We start from the raw sequence: 18,985 nt of genomic DNA, 5'->3' as shown, positions 1-18,985 counted from the left end.
TTCTTGTCCCTTTTCTTCTTGTTTTCCTCTCTATGTTTTGTACTCAGCTGACTTTTCATGCTGTCTCTAAAGGAATGAAAGATTTTTTCCAAGCACTAAGCTCACTTAGCTGATTGCTCCTTCCTGTGTTTCCAAAAAGGCCAAAGTAAATAACCCAGTCCTTCTTTTCACTGTAGACAAGCCATGATCTGCTTCTCTGTTCTCCATTTTTCATTTGGATGAAATAATAGCTGCATGAATCATGACAGCAGACAAGATAGAGGAGAGCAGGAGGCGGGGTTACCAATCTACTCGCTCTGGAGAGCAGAGTTCGCTGCTTTTAGATGTTGTCTCCAAAGTCTCCAGTAGCAGAAAAAAGTCTCTAGATTTGGCGCTAGGAGCTTTTTAGAAATCAAAGTGCTAGAGGGGTCTGAAAAGTGGCTAAATATAGCGACTAAAGCGCTAAGTTGGCAACACTGCTCTTTGCATGGTTTGTTTTCAAATGGTTTGCTGCTGTCTGTTTGGACCTTTCTGAACATGTGCAGCAAATGGACTGATCCAATATGGTGGACACTGAAGGGGGGGGGGGCTGAGACACACTTAATATTATCAGCGTTCTGATGACATTTTAGCCAAAGGATTTTTTTCAAAAACATGATTAATGTGCAGAAATAAGGAATAGTTGTATTAACCATACAAGGAAACAGAGTTTTATGGGGCCCCCAGGAATATGGGGCCCGAGGATCACCTAGTGGGGCATTATTGATCACGAGGAAGGTAAATGATCCACCCAGAATGACAACAGAGGCCTGAACCATAGAACAGCATCACTGGGTTAGCCAGATAACTTCAGGTTTAACCCTGACTTTCCTGTAGACTTAGACTTAGACTTCTTTATTTGTCATTTTGTATGCACAGGGTGCATACAGAACGAAATTGCGTTACATACAGCTTATGAACGTTGCATTGATATTTCAAATGGCACGAGTTATAGAAAAATACAAAAAGTGCAGCAGTGGTCAAAGTGTGAACAGTGCAGAGGATAAGAGACAGTGTGCAAGTTGCAGTGGTTCAGTGCAAAATGGCATTTGTGCAAAAAATGCGTTATTGAAAAATACAATGAGATGAACAATTTAAAGGGCTGATACAGGTTTTTACGGGCCGGACTGGCAGATATAAGACATCCTAGAACCGCGTATCAGATTGCGTGTTCCTCACTGTGTCACAGACTGGATGGATGGCCATCAGATATTATGCAACTGAAGCTGAGCCACTGCCTGGATACAGTCTGTTAAGAAAGAGTTACCAGTCAATACCTGGATTTCTGTGAAATTTTATATTTATGAAATTATAAAGATCAGGCAGCTAAATATACAAGTTGCCATTTATATATATATATATATATATATATATATATATATATATATATATATATATATATATATATATAAATGCCAACATGTTGAACACTTTTTCTCAGAAAGAGGATCCAGGATATTTGTCCTGCTAGTATCCTGGATCACAAATAATTTCAGTTAATTTCTTTAGCTCCAATTCAGAAAGGTCACTTTATAGAGTGACCTCAAAGTGCTGATATATTCATTAAAAAATGAGTGTATCAGTCTGATTTTCAGTGTAATGGTGACGCCGCATGTGAAATACGGTTGAGAACCCTGCTAACCCCACCGTGACAGAACTACAATGTGGGCAAAATTCACTCCTTCATTGAAGGAAGCCATCTATGTTAAGAAAGAAAAACCAACATTAATCAGAGGGGGGGGGGGACTCAGATTTCAGCTTTCAAAAACCTGCAATGCAGCAGTAGAGTTGATTCCTTCCTGCCAACCCCTTTACAGAAGAACAGATGACCTCGCCTTTTCAGCCGTAGCCTCGTGAGACCATCCTGAACTCACGAGCTTTCAAGGTTTCACTCGCAGATCAGTCTGGAGACTCTCCGTTAAAGAAAATTTGGAGCCGTTCACCAAACGAACGTCCAATCAGCGTTGGCTTTGAGGCGGGTTGAGGTGTGACGCAACGAGAAGCGCGACAGTTCAGTCTAAAGAACATGGCGGCTTCAGCCGATGACACTAGCGTTAGCGTGGCTATCGAGCAAGTTTTATGGGAATTACAGAGTATTTCTTCACTGAAAGAAGAGCAAAACACTGCTCTGGAGGCTTTTCTCAGAGGAAAAGATGTTTTTGCTCTTCTCCCGACTGGTTTCGGCAAGAGTTTGATCTATCAATTGGCTCCTCTTCGTCGTCGCTCTGTTAGTACGTCATATGCTTCGTTGATCTGATTGGTTTATTTGGCCCGTCTATCACCAACATAGGCCAATCAGATAACCAGTATTTTCGCCCCTTCCCAAAATTACTTCAACGGAAGGTTTTCAGATGGATATGCGGAGCAAATCCATGTGGCGGAGTCAGGTTATTTCAGCCAGGCCAACAATTCCCTTTAACAACCCCCCCTTTCAGAGACATAGACAGGTATGGGGCTAACAAAGAAACCAAACAACCCCCCTTCCAAAGGGGTGAACAAAAACAAGGTTTTGTTGGTCCACTATATAAATCAGAGGTCATGGATTAGGGGACGGCTAAATCAAACATCTATAAATTACCGCATGTTGTCTGACGACAGTGTCTAACTTCCCTTGCTCCTCTTCTCCTGTTAATACGGTAAAGCCCTGGGGAGCGTCCGGCTCCAGGCTGCACGTGATCCAAATGAGCCAATGAGCTGTCAGTCTGGGTTGCTGCTGCTGCTACTTTTAGACACAGCAGGCAAACCTGTGGCAAGCCGGGCGATGGGAAAGAAGGAGAAGACCATGAGAAAAAGAGAGCAGAGAAAGTGTGGACTGCTGGAAGAACTGCGGTGAACTGGTGAAAGAAAAGTGAAATGGCGTGCTCAAAGATGACCCTGCACATTTAGAGGATGTTTGGCTCAACCTGCTGCTGTGAAGCAGGATTCTCCACCATGAACAGAATCAACAATAAATCTGGATCCAGGCTCAGAATGAGCTCCTTGATATGTGCTTGAGAATGGCTTAGTCTCCGGTTAAACCCAGGTTTAAAGCCTTGCAGGGCAGCCTAAAGCCCACTGCCAACATTAAGACAGAAAAAAGAAAGAAAGAAAATAACAAACCATCACTGAACGATTGTTGTTCTCTATTTAAAAAAAACACTTTAGATTATTTTTCAAATATTTTTTTATTTAAAAATTAAATGTATGACATATAACATATAAACACCTCATTATATTTCAGTGTTAAATTCTGTTTAAAGTAACAGATTATAATTAAAAATGTCTCCTTTAATGGTTGATGATTTTCTGCTGATGCCTGTTTCAGCAGTGATGCGTTTCCTCTCTCCTGCCAGCAGAGGGCGGTGAAGCGCTGCCTATGCGCGGCTCTAGTTAGGCTGAAGGTGGGAGGGTGGGGGGGTTTACTGATTGGAGCTGCTGCATTCAGGAGGTTTGGAGGAAATGAAGAGAAACTTTCATGCAACCAACTTTTGCTTTGATGACGTCATTAAATCAGTTTCCTCTTTATTTCATCAAAAGCTGAACAGTTTCTAACTAAGAACTCCTCATCTTCAGGGATCCAGACTGACGCATGTTTACACCCCCCCCCCCCCCCACACACACACACACACAGATTAGGGTGGTCTGCTGAGTGCCATTGATCCTCCATTCATTGTCAAGCAGCCCAGCTGTCAGTCACTTCCATGTCACTGCGTCTCTAACGGCTACATTTCCACAGCAGAGCTCCACTCAGAGTGGGTGACTGATGCTATCCACACCCAGGAAAACAACCTTTGTCCCTTCATGAGGATTCGCTCCAAGCTAGAGGAAAAGACAGTGAGAAAGAAAAAGAGATGGCTCCTAAATAATAGCAGACAAACATATGCAGGAATATTTTACACCAAACTTAAAAAATAAAGGAAAACTGGAAGAAAATGAGAGTAAAGAAAGGAGTGATTAAAAAACCAGAACAAAGCAGCTGCAGAATCTGATGATGAAGTGGAAATAAGGCAATAATCACGACTCGTCTGAGACAGACAAGATCTGAATAACTAAAACTAGGAACATATTGTTTAGCCCCCAGGGCAGACTCATACAGTGGAGAAGCTACGCCAGAGGGGGGGTGGGGGTCACACATCCAGCCGCCAACAGACACCCAATAAAGGTGGAGGGGCTGGGATTACGCAGCTCAGTCAGACTGGGGAAGATTAACCACAACAGACTCCACCGGAGAAGCAGATTAACAACTATTTCCAGATAGTTTTGTTGGGTGAAAACAATCAGCTCTGTGATTAAACGCCGGCTTTAAATGGTCCACAGATGCAAAAGCCATGAGACCCAAACAGAAACCTTTGCTGCAAATCCCCTCTTAGAAATTGGTTTAAACTAGAAGCTATGAGACGTCTTAGTTTAATTGGCTTAAGTTTAGTTATTAAGAAAGGGTTTGATTGATTATTAGAAGAATTAAACATGCTGCTTCAAAAATCACTAACAATTGTGAAAGACTGAGGGGAAAGTAGCTCCGCAAAGGAAGATTAGCTTATTCTGTTTTCTTTAGCAGATGATTTCATTAGTGATGATGGGAGAAGATCAAGTTCTCAGGCGTTCCTCTTCACCATCTGACGATGCGAGGCGTCACAGGTTAATAAAATAAAGACACCTTTAAATCAGTCCCACCAGGCGTCTGCTCTGGTTTGGAGAAAATGCTCTGTAAAGATTTTGCAGACATGCAGACATGATGCTCAATCTGCTGACACCAAAAACCTGCTTTCTTTATTTTTTTTTCCTTTTGGCGACCGGTAAACAGCAGCTAGGTGAATAACGCGACCAAAGACATCTTCTTCTGCAGGCCAGGCTCATCGCTGCCCCCCTCAGGACACTGTGCATCATTTCCTGGGCATCACGCTGCCGTGCGTTATGCAGAAGTTAGGCTGTGGTTGGAAAGAATTTCTGGACTCGTTATGAATCCTCTATGTTTACGCCTAAAATAGAAAGAATCCATACAAAGTTCAGCGTCTGGCAGAGTTTAGGAGATTCTGGGACGTCAGGCAGACGCTGGAGAAATCCTTAAAGGTGCAGTGGGAGATCTTTTCTGACGCATTTTTTTTACCATGTGGCTTAAAGATCTCCCCACAGCCGCATAGCAAGTGGTGAAATAGAAGCTCTGGAAGTGAAACGAATAGAAATGGTCCCCGCTACGTGGAGAAATCAATGAGCAACGTCCACCAATCACAGTCCGTGGTCCACTATTGGTTCCTGACACGTCAATCATGGTTGTCTGCTCGTCCCTCCTCCCTGTGGGCGTACCCTGACACATGAACGAATTGATCCCCCCAATGCTTGTGCAGGACGCCATGGCTGGAAGCTAGCCACTGTTATGCTACGTTCACACCTTGAGCAGCAGGAGCAGCTAAAACTTGCGTGCTGCTTTATTTCTGATGCTTGTACCAGTTTAGTTCTGATGCACAGCTGAAGCATCTTTGCTGCTCTAGCTGCGCGGTGGTAAAGTGGGTCTGATGCGCGGTGGGCGGAGCTACCCTATCCTTTCTCTGCCTGGAACAATGGCGGCTATATTAGCTGTGATAAGCGGGTAGAAAGTAGTTAGAATCTATGTTGAAGTGAGAAAGTCCTCCTGAAAACATGGTCTGTGCAGTCAGTTCATCCAGATTACCATCCTGCCTTCAAAGATTATTTCTCTGTGGGAGCCGCTCAGACCCCCACATACCGGCGCTGCGCTGTCACTGGGAATCCCCAGCAGCAGCTGCCTCAGGCCCGCTCGCCTCTCCAGGGTTTTCCCCTCCTGTTGGTGGCGGCTGGAAGTAGATGTTAGCGTTTTTCAGGTCTCTGCTACAAACTGCAGGCAGCAGGATAATAAAAGCCAACATATTCTGCCGGCAGGTTTCTACATTTGAAGTTAATTTAGGCGTTAATAAACTGTTTCAGAGGAGTGATCATAGCGCTCTGCATCAGCAGTGCTGCGTCTGACTCCCTGCCAGCTCCTAGATCAGCGTCGCGCTGCTCCGCCGTGACGCGTGTCAACCGTTGACTTTGCATGTAAACCAACTGCTTCTGCTGCTTCAGGTGTGAACGTAGCCTAATGTTGTTAGCTCGTGTCACAAGCGCTCGGTCTTGGCTTGTTTCGTTCTCAATCTTGAAAACATCTGAACACCTCGACAGACAGTTCATGTGTTTTGAAGGTTTCGAGGGGCGGTCTGAAGGGAGAATCATGGTTGTGTATTTTCAAAACTGTAGTTTGCTGGAACCATTTTTTTTCCTCAAGATCTCCTTCTGCACCTTTAAGGTGTGAGCAGATGACACAAGAGTAATCTGTCTTTTGCTCCCGTTTGGTCATTTATAAAAACTTTTTTATGTAAACATTGAAATGCAAAATTCAAAGAATGCCTGTAAAGATTTTCTTACATTTTAACCATGAGCTCTTTCCTGCTAAATGAGTAAGTTGCTGTTTACCAGAATAGTGTTACTGTAGACATTAGGATTGCATGGTGAATAAGAATAACACCAACATTCAATTCAATGACATTAAGCTTTTCATTCTATTGGATCTAAATTCCTTTAACCGGATCTCTAAATAGATGGGCCCCAAGTCTGGGCTGTCCCCTGCAGGGAGGGCAAATGGGCTGCTTTGTTGCAAAGAAGGGAGTGTGTGTGCAGAGTTCACCAATCACTCACTTACCCATGGAGTTAAACAAATTGATTGGCAGGCTAGTGCTCCTCTCAACACTGTGGTCTGCTTTGTTTCATATGGGGCTTAGAAAGTTCTGTGAAATCTATACTAAAAGAATATACATATATGGAGTATATTCTATAAAGTCTAAACTAAATGTCCTTGAGAAAAAAAAATCACTGTAGTCCGCATGTCAGGAATAAAGATTCACCTATAGCCCATATCAGAGTATTCTGGACGTATTTTACTGTCAATAAACATTTGCTATACATGTGAAAAACTGAATCCAATCTCCCACTTTGCTTCAAATATTTACAGTTGGTAGAAAACACCATTAAAAGTCATAAAAAAATCATAAATGACTGAAGAATTTTCCTTAAAGTGGAAAAATCTTATAAATCCTATATTTAGACTGGATGTTGTGATTTATTCACCTTAGATATTGAGCTTTCAAGAAAATATGAGATATAATATTTTTATGAGGTATTTTAGAAAGCCAGACTGAAATTCTTCAAAAAGTTCATGATGGTGGAAGTGATCGCACACTTGTTTGGCAACTACTTTTTCAAGGATTTTAGATCAGAAAGGAAGACTGGATATAGGTCTATAATTAACCAAGTCATCTGGGTCAAGAGACGGTTTCTTAAGCAGAGGTTTAATTACAGCAACCTTAAAAGCCTTAGGTACATATCCCTGTAACAGAGATAGATTAATCACATCTAGAATGGAGGAGGAGATCAAAGGGAATACCTCCTTAAATAACCTGGTTGGAACTGGATCTAACATCCAAGTTGAAGGCTTAGATGAAGACAATAATTTTGCTAACTCAGAAAGTTCAACTGGATCAAAGCAGTCTAAACCCGGTTCAGATTCCATGATTACCTCAGATGCTGCCCCCCCCCCCTCCAGAGACAAAGCAATCGTAGATAGAGGAGTGCTAATGATCTTATTCTAATAAGATCAACCTATTTATAAGGAATCCCATAAAATCATTGCTGCTAAGAGCAGGTGGAATGGACGGTTCAACAGAGCTATGGCTCTGGGTGAGTTTGGCAACTGGATTAAAAAGAAATCTAGGATTATTCTTATTCTCCTCTATTAATGAGGAGGAATATGCTGCTCTTGCTTTCCAAAGGGTCCTCTTATACAGCAGTAAACTATTTTTCCAGACTAGGTAGGACTCCCGCAGGCCTGTGGAGCGATATTTTCTCTCCAGCTTCCTGGCATTTTGCTTCAGAGTTCACAGCTCTGCATTAAACCGAGGAGCCAGCTTTCTATTTTTAACGTTTTTCTTTCTCAAAGGGGCTGAATTGTCTAAAGTCGGGCATAAACTGTGCAATCTTTTTTCCAGTCGTTGCAGGCAGCTACAGCTCACACCGTACGATGAAACCACAGGGTCTAAAAGTACACAGCTCACGATGTTTGTTCTCCCGCTGTGCGACCCGACGCTCTGATGCGATCTACCTGCCTTACATTTAACTGCTGAAATATTGATCCAAGAATCATTTAAAGAGAAGAATCCTTCAGGTTGGAGGAGTTCCAGTATTCTGGGCTCCTGTCCATCAGCGAGGGGAGAATGGAGGTGGACATCTATAGATGGATCTATAGATGGATCTATAGACGGATCTATAGACGGGTCTATAGATGGATCCATAGACGGATCTATAGACGGGTCGGTTCTGCTGCTATAATCCAGACGCTGCTCCGTCTGCTGTGGTTCAGAGAGCAGATAGAAAAGGTAAAGCTCTGATTTAGTCGCTCTACCTTCCTCCCCTCACCTCTGGTCATTAATCTGGATCAGGACCCAAAGAACCAGATCCTGGATCCAAGCTTCCTCTGCAGGGAGGCTGGGCTCTCCCTCAGAGAGAGGGGGAGGAGCTCAGTCATCAGAGTAGAGCTGCTTCTCCTCCAGAGAACTCAGCTGAGGAGGATCAGACATTTTATCTGATGGACGCCTCCCTCTGAGGGATTCCAGGGACGTCCCACCAGGAGGAGGACCAGGAGACCATGGAGGGACTAAGTCTCTATGGTGGGAGCGCCTAAGGCCAGGAGGAGTCTGGGTAGAGTGAAGTCTGGGAGTCTCTGGTGAGGCTGCTGCCCTTCCAACTGCGTTCAGATAAAGTGTCTCTTTGCTATTATAACAGGTGGCTAGCCTGATAAACCAGACTAAATGTGAGATTAAATGTGTAATTTAGTCTGGCCCCGATGATTGTTGATGAGAACAACCCGTTGTTTTCAAACCATGTCTGTGCCTATCGGCCAACGCTCTGACCAATGAGAGCCACTGACTGTGACGTAGGAAGCGCGACAGGAAGCTGGTGGGGGGGGGGGTGGAAACAAACAGCCTGTTGGTAAAATGGCGAATATGTGAATAAATAAATGAGCGTAGAGCCTCTTGCTGCTCACGTTTCAACGAAAACCCAAAGTCTAATCCTTCCAGAACTGAAACCAGAACTGTTCAATAGTTGCTGCCATCTTCCTTGTTGTGTTTTCTCCAGAGTCGTGCAGCTTTGTCGTCACGCCCTCAAAACCCCGCCCACTTTGCATCCAGAAATTCAAAGCACATCTCTGCGCTGTGATTGGCCCACCAGTTCTAGAGCCTTAGGGCATTGATCGAGGCTAGACCACTCGCAACAAAAATGATTTTGGCTGCTGGCGGGTGGAGCTAGTTTACTAGGCTAACAGGTATTACCAGTAAGTGTCGCACTCCCCGTAGCCTGAGCCTCTATGAAAGGGGAACCTGGAAGGGTAGTAGCCAGGAGTTCACTTCCTGTGTCTGGGAGCAGGGGTGTGGTGGATCCATGATCCAGGCTGGCGAAGGTAGGGAGGAAAATGGCTTTAAAGTTGATCCTCTTCAGTAAGTTCGTACCGATTTGATGTTTTTTATAGCGGGCTGCATTATTGGCGTTCCGGTGGTTGCATTACCTTGGCATGTGGTTCGACTTTTACATTTACTGTTTTAGGTAAGCAGTGTTTTAATCTGGTTAGACCACATTAAACACACATTTTGTTTGTAGAAAATACATATATAAAAAATATAACCGTGAACGTCTGGATGACAGTGATTGGCCTACGTGTTCTGAATGCTGGCCTAGCATATCTTAAAGGCATTCCCCCCTAAGATAGTAGCGGGAACCTTTGTCTAAGGATTACTGACCTTTTATTCCCTCAGGAATAATCGCATGGGAATAAAAATCCATTTTTCTAACAGTTATTGGTTCCTGATCAGGCAGATCATTCTTGGAAATATTCTTTCAAATTATGTTTAATCTATCTCATAGATTTGCACATGTTGCTGCTATCTTGCAGAAATCAGTGAATGAATGACCAGGAATCATAGAGATTCAATGTAAAATTTGAGTTAGGACGGGGGTCCGCAACCCACGGCTCCGGAGCCGCATGCAGCTCTTTAGCGCCCCCCTTGTGACTCCCTGGAGCTTTTTCAAAAATTTATGAAAATCGTCAAACAAAAATTCTTTTTGTTTTCCAATGCTGTAAACATTTGTATAATGAATAAATTTAAACAATAATTTAACACCATAGCCATAGAGATCAGTGGTCATAACTAGCAGCCAGCGTTAGCGGCGCGGCGCCAGGCTAACAAAGCTGCAGGTGCGTCTCCATGGATCCCAAAGGGAAATAAGGAAGATAGCTGATAAGAAAAGAGGATTAAAAGAATGGAATCATTTGCTTTCATTATCAACGCGGAAGGATTGCCTGTATTTCTGCTTTGCAATGAGAGGTTGACAAGAAATAAAAAATTAAATTTGGAAAAGCTTTTCCAGCAATGGCTAAATATGCAGCCGACCACCAGCTGGGAGGGAGAGAACAAGTGAGATTGCAGAACTTCTGGATAAATTAGAGGAGAGCAAAGATAGATTTAAGAAGCAGATTGCATCTCTAAACTCCACTACTGCTGCTAGTTTGGTTGCTAGGATGGAAAACCGTCCACAGATCCAACAGGTGGCGCTCTGATGCAGGGATGGGAACTTTCTAACATTTTTTCACCAAATCCTAAAAATCTAAATCACATCAATTTCAATTCAATTCAATTCAGTTTATTTATATAGCGCCAAATTCACAACACATGTCATCTCAAGGCACTTTACAGTTCAACCAGATCATACAGTCAAATTGATACAAAGTTTTCTATCTAAGGAAAACCAGCTGATTGCATTGAGTCATTGACTCAAATACAATCCCTCACACTAAGCATGCTTGTAGCGACAAGGAACGCTGGGATGGGGGATTTTCAGGGTTAGAGGGCTCTGCTCTGATGATGTCACTTCCTGCTTGGTTCCTCCATCAGCTCCTCCCATCAGAAATAGGTCCACCATAGAAAGGTTCCTTTATCCTGTTTCTATCATTTCATCAATGCAACAAAACCTAAATGAGAGCGTTCACTGCCCCTCCCCCACCTCATGCTGCTATATGACATCATGAATGCTTATTATATAATTAAACCCACAAAGTATTTTTCTATAGTGGGATAAAACACTTGGAGCTCGTGCTGCCAGACGAGGCTCATAAAAGACTTTTACATATTTGCGTCTCCCGACAGATTATTTTTTTGTTTTTTTTGGCCCAGTATGGCTCTTCGAGCAGTTTCGGTTGCCGACCCCTGAGTTAGGAGATCTTTGTAGCTCGTTGCAGTCGATTGGCAGAAAGCTTAATTTGTTTTTATTTTGCCTTGATAATCTGAAATCACATTTCAGTTCATTAATAATGCTAATCTTGTCATGATCTTTGCTCTGATGACTGGATTATTGATTCATCGACCTCCTTAACTCAGCCCAGGTTTTAATCTCACTCATCAGATCCACCTCTTCCACTTCCTATTTAAACTGTTTGCTCTCAGCCATCAGTGTGAGATTATTCGAGCATAGTGTGTTTATTCTGATTACATTATGCTAGCTAGTTTCTGCTCCTGGACTTCTGAGTTTGCCTGCCCCTGTTCTGACCTGTTTGTCTGACCGGTCTTTGGACCTCCGCTGGATTCTGCCTGCTGACGACCTTGGATCTGTCTCCTGACCCTGAACCTTAGATTTCCCTTTGGTACCTCTTCAGTTCTATGATTCGCTGGCCTGAACTTCTGCTTCCTCTTCAACACGGGCTTTGGATTCTCCTTCCGGATTCTTCTCCTCGTCTGCTGGCATCTGCTCATTGGACGGCTCCTGCAGCACCTTTGGCTTCTACTCCTGGAAACCTCTGGGCGGCTTCCGCCTCATGCTGTGGGACGTCATCTGGCTGGATTCCACTACTTCCTCTGGGGGGGGACTGAACTTAGAGTTGTAAGGAAATCATATTTAAATATCAGATCAATCTGGCTTAAACATTTACACAAATCTATTCTTTATCAGACTTTATTGTCCCAAAATTATGAAATTTTGTATTTAGAAAAAAAAATCCTGTCTTAAAATCTGTTTTTTTCCGTTATCTTCTGCAGGCCAGTTAGTTCTACGTCAGCCTGAACACCTAAATTCAGCCAATCATATATCAACGGTCATCTGTCAATCAAATGTTTTCGGTCATAGCATCTTGATTCATGTGTCGCAGCTAATATACGCAACGGTTGAAACCAGAATCCTTTCCTTTCCCATTGAGTTGCGTCCCAGTGTTCACGGGGATGGACGTCTGTGTCTTCGGCAGGCGTAGAGCTAACAGAACTGGCAGCGTTGCGAGGCAAGGGCTCAAACATGTACGGCTGGAAGCCTTCTACACCAAACCAAGCTTCTGCCGCCCTGGCGTCCTCTTCCACAACATCTTCGTCCCCGCTTTCCTCCTCTAAATAAAAAATGGATGACGGAGGAGACTCATCCACGACCTCCGACACTAAACTCTCCTCCTCTTGCATGTTTCCGCTGTCCATAGCGTTCCTTGACAGCGTCGTTTCTAAGTCACCAATTTAGTGCTACTTGGTCCCAATGGAATTTCCCATTGGGAACCTGCTAGCACTAAGTTGCTAACTGGTTAGCAAGATGCTTCTGACAAACCGGCCACAACCAAACTTGCTTGTGAGCCTTCGGCCACAATAATCCCGCCCCCTTGATAAGCAGAGATGGCAAAAGTACTCACTTTCTGTACTTGAGTAAAAGTACAGATACTTGTGTTAAAAAATACTCTGGTAAAAGTGGAAGTACTGATTAAACTTCTTTACTCAAGTAAAAGTAACAAAGTACAGGCTTGTAAATTTACCCAAAGTATAAAAGTAAAAGTAGAAACCACTTTTTTCATGCCGTTGCCTACATTTTAAATGGATGTCTGCCAATAGGACTAGATCTCCGTTGTGTTCATTTTCAATCATCTCGTCGTCCATGCTACTATGCTAACGCCACCGCCACCAAGCTGCAATGATTTGCCGCCAATGAATACCGCCGAATCTGTCGATTCATCTTGTAGTGGTGCGTCAAATGCAACGTAGATTCCCATCCAATTAGATTGAATTTGGTATTGATGACGTGAAAAATAATAACGGTAACTCCATTGAAATGATTCAAAACTAAAGTAACGAGACAATTTGTAAAAATGTAAGGAGTAGAAGTAAAAAGTCGCCATAAAAATAAGTAGTAAAGTAAAGTAAAAATATCAGAAAAATCTACTTGAGTACAGTAACAAAGTATTTGTACTTCGTTACTTCCCGTCTCTGTTGATAATTGACCAATCACATTCACTTTATTCACTCCTGTAAAGTCGGGCGCCACTCGGGAGAATTCAGAAATGCAACGGTTGGAACAGCCACTTTCCTACGAGTTTAAAAACGAGGTTAGTGACTCACATGCTCGCTATCGTTACCCGTCAGAGTTACAGGGTCACTAACCTGTGTTTCTACCTCTACAGGGATCCCGGTCATCCAATCCAAGCTGATGAGCCAATGATCCCTGAGCAGCTAATAAACTTTTTATAAAGTGTTTATTACTTCAGTCTGTCTCTCTGAATTCGGGGTCCAACGTTCTGACAAGTTCTATCTGTTTGGAATTATTTTAACCCCCGAATTTGGTTCTTTTCTGTCTTGTTTGCATTTAAATCATGTATATTGTTGTATTGGTCTGTAAATGAAACTAGATGAATCTGTAGTTTCCCCTAAGAAATATGCAGCTCTCCACTTTCTAAAATCTGAGAATAAGATGCTGTTCAGCAGCTACAGTAGAGAGGGATGCATTTAGTGTTTGACAATAACCCCAAATAAATATTATTAACGGCACAAATCTTCCATTAAAACAGAAACATCATAAGAAAAAAGCAGTGAATTCGCCGGAGGGTTTGTTCCTTGAACTGAACGTGGAAAAAAGTTTTTATTACTGAGATATCATAAAGGCGTGCACACCAACCTAATGCCCATATGTGTATGAATGTTTGGTGGGGGGTGGGGGTTGGGATGACCAGCTGCTAATGTTGGCATTCTGCAGAGCTCTGACCTGAGTGACAGCAAGCACCAGCATGAGGCACATTATCCAGCGCCACAAACAGCCCCGCTCGATTATTCTCTTTGTTGGTGCGTTCTGCGCTCGTTTCAGACTGTCACGCAGATAAACAGGGGAGGCCAGGAGTTTTTTATTCATTAGAAAACAAAAATCAAGCCGTTCTGCTGCTTTTCCCAGGAAAGGACAACATGTTTGCCTTTGATCCAGAACGTTCAGAGACTCTGGGAAGACCTCTGCTCTGCGTTCTCCTGTCCGCCAGTCCAGCTCACTTCTTTTTAGCTTTCTCTCGTTTCTATTTTCCAGTTCTATATTCACTTTCCTTTCCTCCACTCCTGCCGCCTCACATCTTCCTGTCACCACTAACATTACAAAAAGCGGCTGACATAACGTATTCCGGGCTGAAAGCATTTACAAGGATAAAAAACTAGTTAAATGTCCCCAAAAAAGGGCTTCTATATCTGCCAAGGCCAATTCCAAAATTAATACTAAATACATTTTTCACCTCAATGAAAAGATGAAAAGGTGGACCGACAATAAAAGGAAAAGTTATACAAGTAAATAAAGATATAAACGAGTGAATGTATTTTTCAGTCAAAGATAGGGACGTGTCAATAGGAGGAGATCTGGATGGTTTCATTTCATAAAAAGTCTTCTTTAAGGAACCTTTGCTGATCTAAATATTAATCAATTCATCGAAACAATAATCAACAGATTAATAAATCTGCAGAATAATCATCAGTTTCAGCCCTAATTTTATGGTAAATTTCCAAACACATTTCTTCCATCATGCAGCAGCTGCTTCACCCTCAGGCTGCCCTGCAGCATCATATCTGTTTCTTACAATCATATAATGTTTCTATTATATAAGTGAGTTTTTAATATTAAAGGATTAAATGTAACACAACCTTTCATCATCATCCTATATTTTACTGTCTGAATGTTTAAATAGCTCCTTATGTCTATTTTCTTTCTTAGTGGCATCATCTACAAACACAACACTAAGAATGAGCCTAAGTTTATTCAAATATAAAATACCTTTTAACAATTATAAAAGACAATATAACACTATCTAATCTGTAGTGTAATGTTATCCAAAATAAACAGCCAGATTCCAGCATTATTTACATAAATTAATGTTTTTACTAATTTACTTATGGACCGTGTGGAAATCTAGAAACATAGAATCAATGTAAATAGAGTTCCTCTGTTTGTCTTTATTCTATTTCTAGAAGTAGAATCGATTAAATAGAACTATTTTATGTGGAAAACAAAAAATAGCAGATCTTTATCATCCTTCTCATGTTGTTATGTTCTACAAAAGAAATCAAACCTGTTCTTTATACCTGAACTGCTGTGAAAAATGAAAACATTAATAGAAAAGAAATATTGTTAAAGGGAATCAGAAATGTTGATATTTTACAGTCTTTGTTCATTTTAACAGCAGTTTTCTGAACTCCAGTCTGACTCAGAATATTTAGTTTAATAAAGAAATCCTAACGTTGGTTTCTTTCATTTCTCAAGTTCATCAAATCCAAACTATTTCCTGCTTCTTTACAGATCTGCAATCAGAAGCTTTCGTCTGTTTTAGCATAGATTATATTTAGTTTTTAAATTGGGACTAGTTTCCTAGCCTAATATTAATTTTAGTAACCGCCGTATTCTAGCATCATTTTTTTTATTTTATTTAACGTTCCAAGCACGAACGCGCACACATACAGTCTAGAAAACAACCAATCAGAAAGAGGGAAGGAGGAACTTATGGCAGGAAAATCAGCGTGGAGTTAATCAGCGCAGCACAGTTCTATGCGCTGCTATGTGAAAGATACAGGAAAGACCAGCAGCTGCAGCTGCAGCTACCAGGCAGAGGAACTGGAAAAGAAGCGGCTGCTGCAACAACGCTGGATTGTAAATTATAAACATGTTCTTCACATCCAATTATTGGCAGGGACAAGTAGGTTGGTTCAAAATTCTGGTAGGGACACGTCCCTATGGTCCCTATGCAAACCTACGCCCATGATGTCTCCCCCTCTGCTAATGCAGCAACAGTCTGTGATGTCCTGCACCACCAGCAGACTCCAACCACTGCACCTACAGGCTCTGATCTCTGGGGACTTCAACCATGTCTCCCTGTCTTCCATCCTTCCTACATTCACACAAACTCCCAGACCAGAGACAAAAACATTTTTGTAGCTGTTCTTTATCTAACCATGGCTGCCCACCATTTCATTTATCTGATATAATGACAGAATCTAAGGCGTTGGAACAGGTAGATACATTAGGGAAGGGTTAACATTTTAATTGATTCATTTAATTTTGTATCTAACTACCTTTAAGAGTCATAAGAAGGACAGCCCATGGAGACAAGTCCAGCTTGGTCTGTGTTCACAATTTACCAATCAAAGTCCTGTACAAAGCCCAGCGACAGTGACTCCCAAGTAGCTCATTCTATTCTCAACATTTTCAATGGATTGTCTTTCAAAATATTCAAGTATTAATAAAGAAAAAAGGGGGAAAAGGTGCATTGGACTACGGTTTGAATATTAAACCTAGTATATGTTGATGCCGGTGAAAATCTACATAATATATAACAGAGACAGTACACCTACCTTCGCTAATTAGGAGCTTGTCAGCACAAGGTCCAAAGTATGAAGATGAGAATGTGTGGGACTATTCACATTTTGAACAAAGCCAATAGTGTCTAAGATAGCATTAAAGGCTGCTCTTAAGCTATCGCCTTCAATGTCAGCATGGATGTTAAAATCTCCCACTATGATGACCCTGTCAGTATTTAATACCAAATCAGAAAGGAACTCTGAAAACTCATCTAAAAATTCAGAGTAAGGACCTGGTGGACGATACAAAGTTACAAAAAGAAGAGGTTTTCTTACTTTCCAACTTGGATCAGGGAAATTAAGGGTTAAATGTTCAAAAGAGTTGTAGGAATTAATTGTTTTGGGAGTAATCAGTAAGTCAGACTGGAAGATTGCTGCTACTCCTCCTCCTCGCCCAGAACTTCTGGGGATGTGAAAATTTAAATAGCTTGAAGGAGTTGCCTCATTTATGCTCACATAATCCTCTTGCTGCAGCCAGGTTTCTGTAAGGCAACACAAGTCAATGTGATTATCACAAATCAAGTCATTAACTAGCAGACTTTTAGAGGAAAGAGATCTTATGTTAAACAGACCGCATTTAATTGTTTTAACTTTTTCCCCAATTGGAGTTATTTTAATTTAATTAAGATTATTTCGGTTTACTACTTTTAGATTTATATCTAATTTATTTGATTCTGCACTGGAACTGGAACAATTTTCCATTTTTTTTCTTAAAATAAGTGCATTTGTTCTTGGATTGCGGATGTAAAAGACATTTTGCAAATGGAACAAGACAATTTACATTTAAAATAAGAAAAAGCAATTGCATTGTCTTATTTCAAGTGCCTATTATATAATTATCTTATTTTAAGAGTAAAAATACTCATTCAATTGGCAAACTGCCTTATTTCTCATTTATTAAATTAAGGGTAAATACATTTGATTTAAGACTAAATAGTTTTTCCAGTGTGGCAGTGGGCAGCAGGTGGGTAACTATCATCCCTCCATCCATTCATGCAGGAACTTTGCAGATATTAGCCAGTATATAGGCAGTGATGCACTGATAGCAAAAGCTATAAAAATATAAAATTTACAATTTAAAGTTAACAAAAGAGTCAAAGTTAAACAGTTTATAACATTTCGGCTGTAATTGTTGAAAACTCCTGGACTGAACATGGCAATGCTCTAAGTCCAGTAAACATTGTTTGACAACACGTCTTTATTTACCTACTGTCACACAACGTGTGGGAGCTCTCTGATGGAAAACCAACAACATACAGCTGAATTTACAACTTCAAGGGCTTTTTATCTAGCTCAAATGTTTGACTGCCCTTCAGCATGCTGATGTAACTTGGCCATCTGCAGGGGATTCATGCATCATATTTGCCTGCTGAGCTGTTTACATTCTATTTCTTACTTTTAGGCACTTTTACAGCAAAACAAGGGAAACAATTCAATAACTGTTATCTTAAGGTGGACCGTCTCATGAAACCATTCTGTAAACTTTATTTAAAAGGTGTCTAATCCAGTGGGTAGTGGCCTGTGGATTCAAATAGACTGAAATGAAATCGTCTTGGTGTTAAATCCACAAACAAGCTTGTTAAATTGTTTTATTAGATGTACTCAGCCTTGTTTGAAGGCAGCCCACAAGCAGTTAATGATTGACACATTTGAACTTGAAAAGATCTAAAACACATGGTTAATGGATGAATATATAGCTTCAAATTTTTATGGTGCGCCGTAGTTGCTTCCCGGCAGGCCAACAGTAAATATTGATAGTGGGTTAACAATGTTTGGGCATTCTGCCAGAATCCTGAGCTGTTGCATCATTTTCTGTTTACGTATAACTCTGCTTTTTTATAAAGATGCTTTAAAGCAATTTAGACTGAGCCTATGACTCGGATTCTGGATCAAAACTGGTGCATCAAATTTGGGATTATGATATAGAAACAGCTGTGATTAATCTCAACAGATTGGACCAGGGAATAGAAGACTTGGTCATCACTGTTCCCCTCTACAGATTCATAGAGACTAGAACTGCTCAGACATCTCTATATATTCAACACAAGACGACAGAAATAAATAGAGAATCACTTGGTCCAGGTAGATCCAGCTGCTAATGAAACATGAAATATCTGCATGGACGCTAACGTGGCAGCGGATCAGTGACCCACTGCTCCAGATGGAGCTCTACCAGGATGTGTTCACAGTCAATCCCTACTGGGAACATAGACTGTCTGAACATAGACTGTCTTGGTTAAGACCCATTCTAGCGTCTTTATTGACCTAGCAAC

Source organism: Cyprinodon tularosa, unplaced genomic scaffold, assembly GCF_016077235.1.
Source record: "Cyprinodon tularosa strain WSP-4 unplaced genomic scaffold, ASM1607723v1 ctg1465, whole genome shotgun sequence".
Lineage (NCBI taxonomy): Eukaryota > Metazoa > Chordata > Actinopteri > Cyprinodontiformes > Cyprinodontidae > Cyprinodon > Cyprinodon tularosa.
This window is presented reverse-complemented; position numbering follows the sequence as displayed.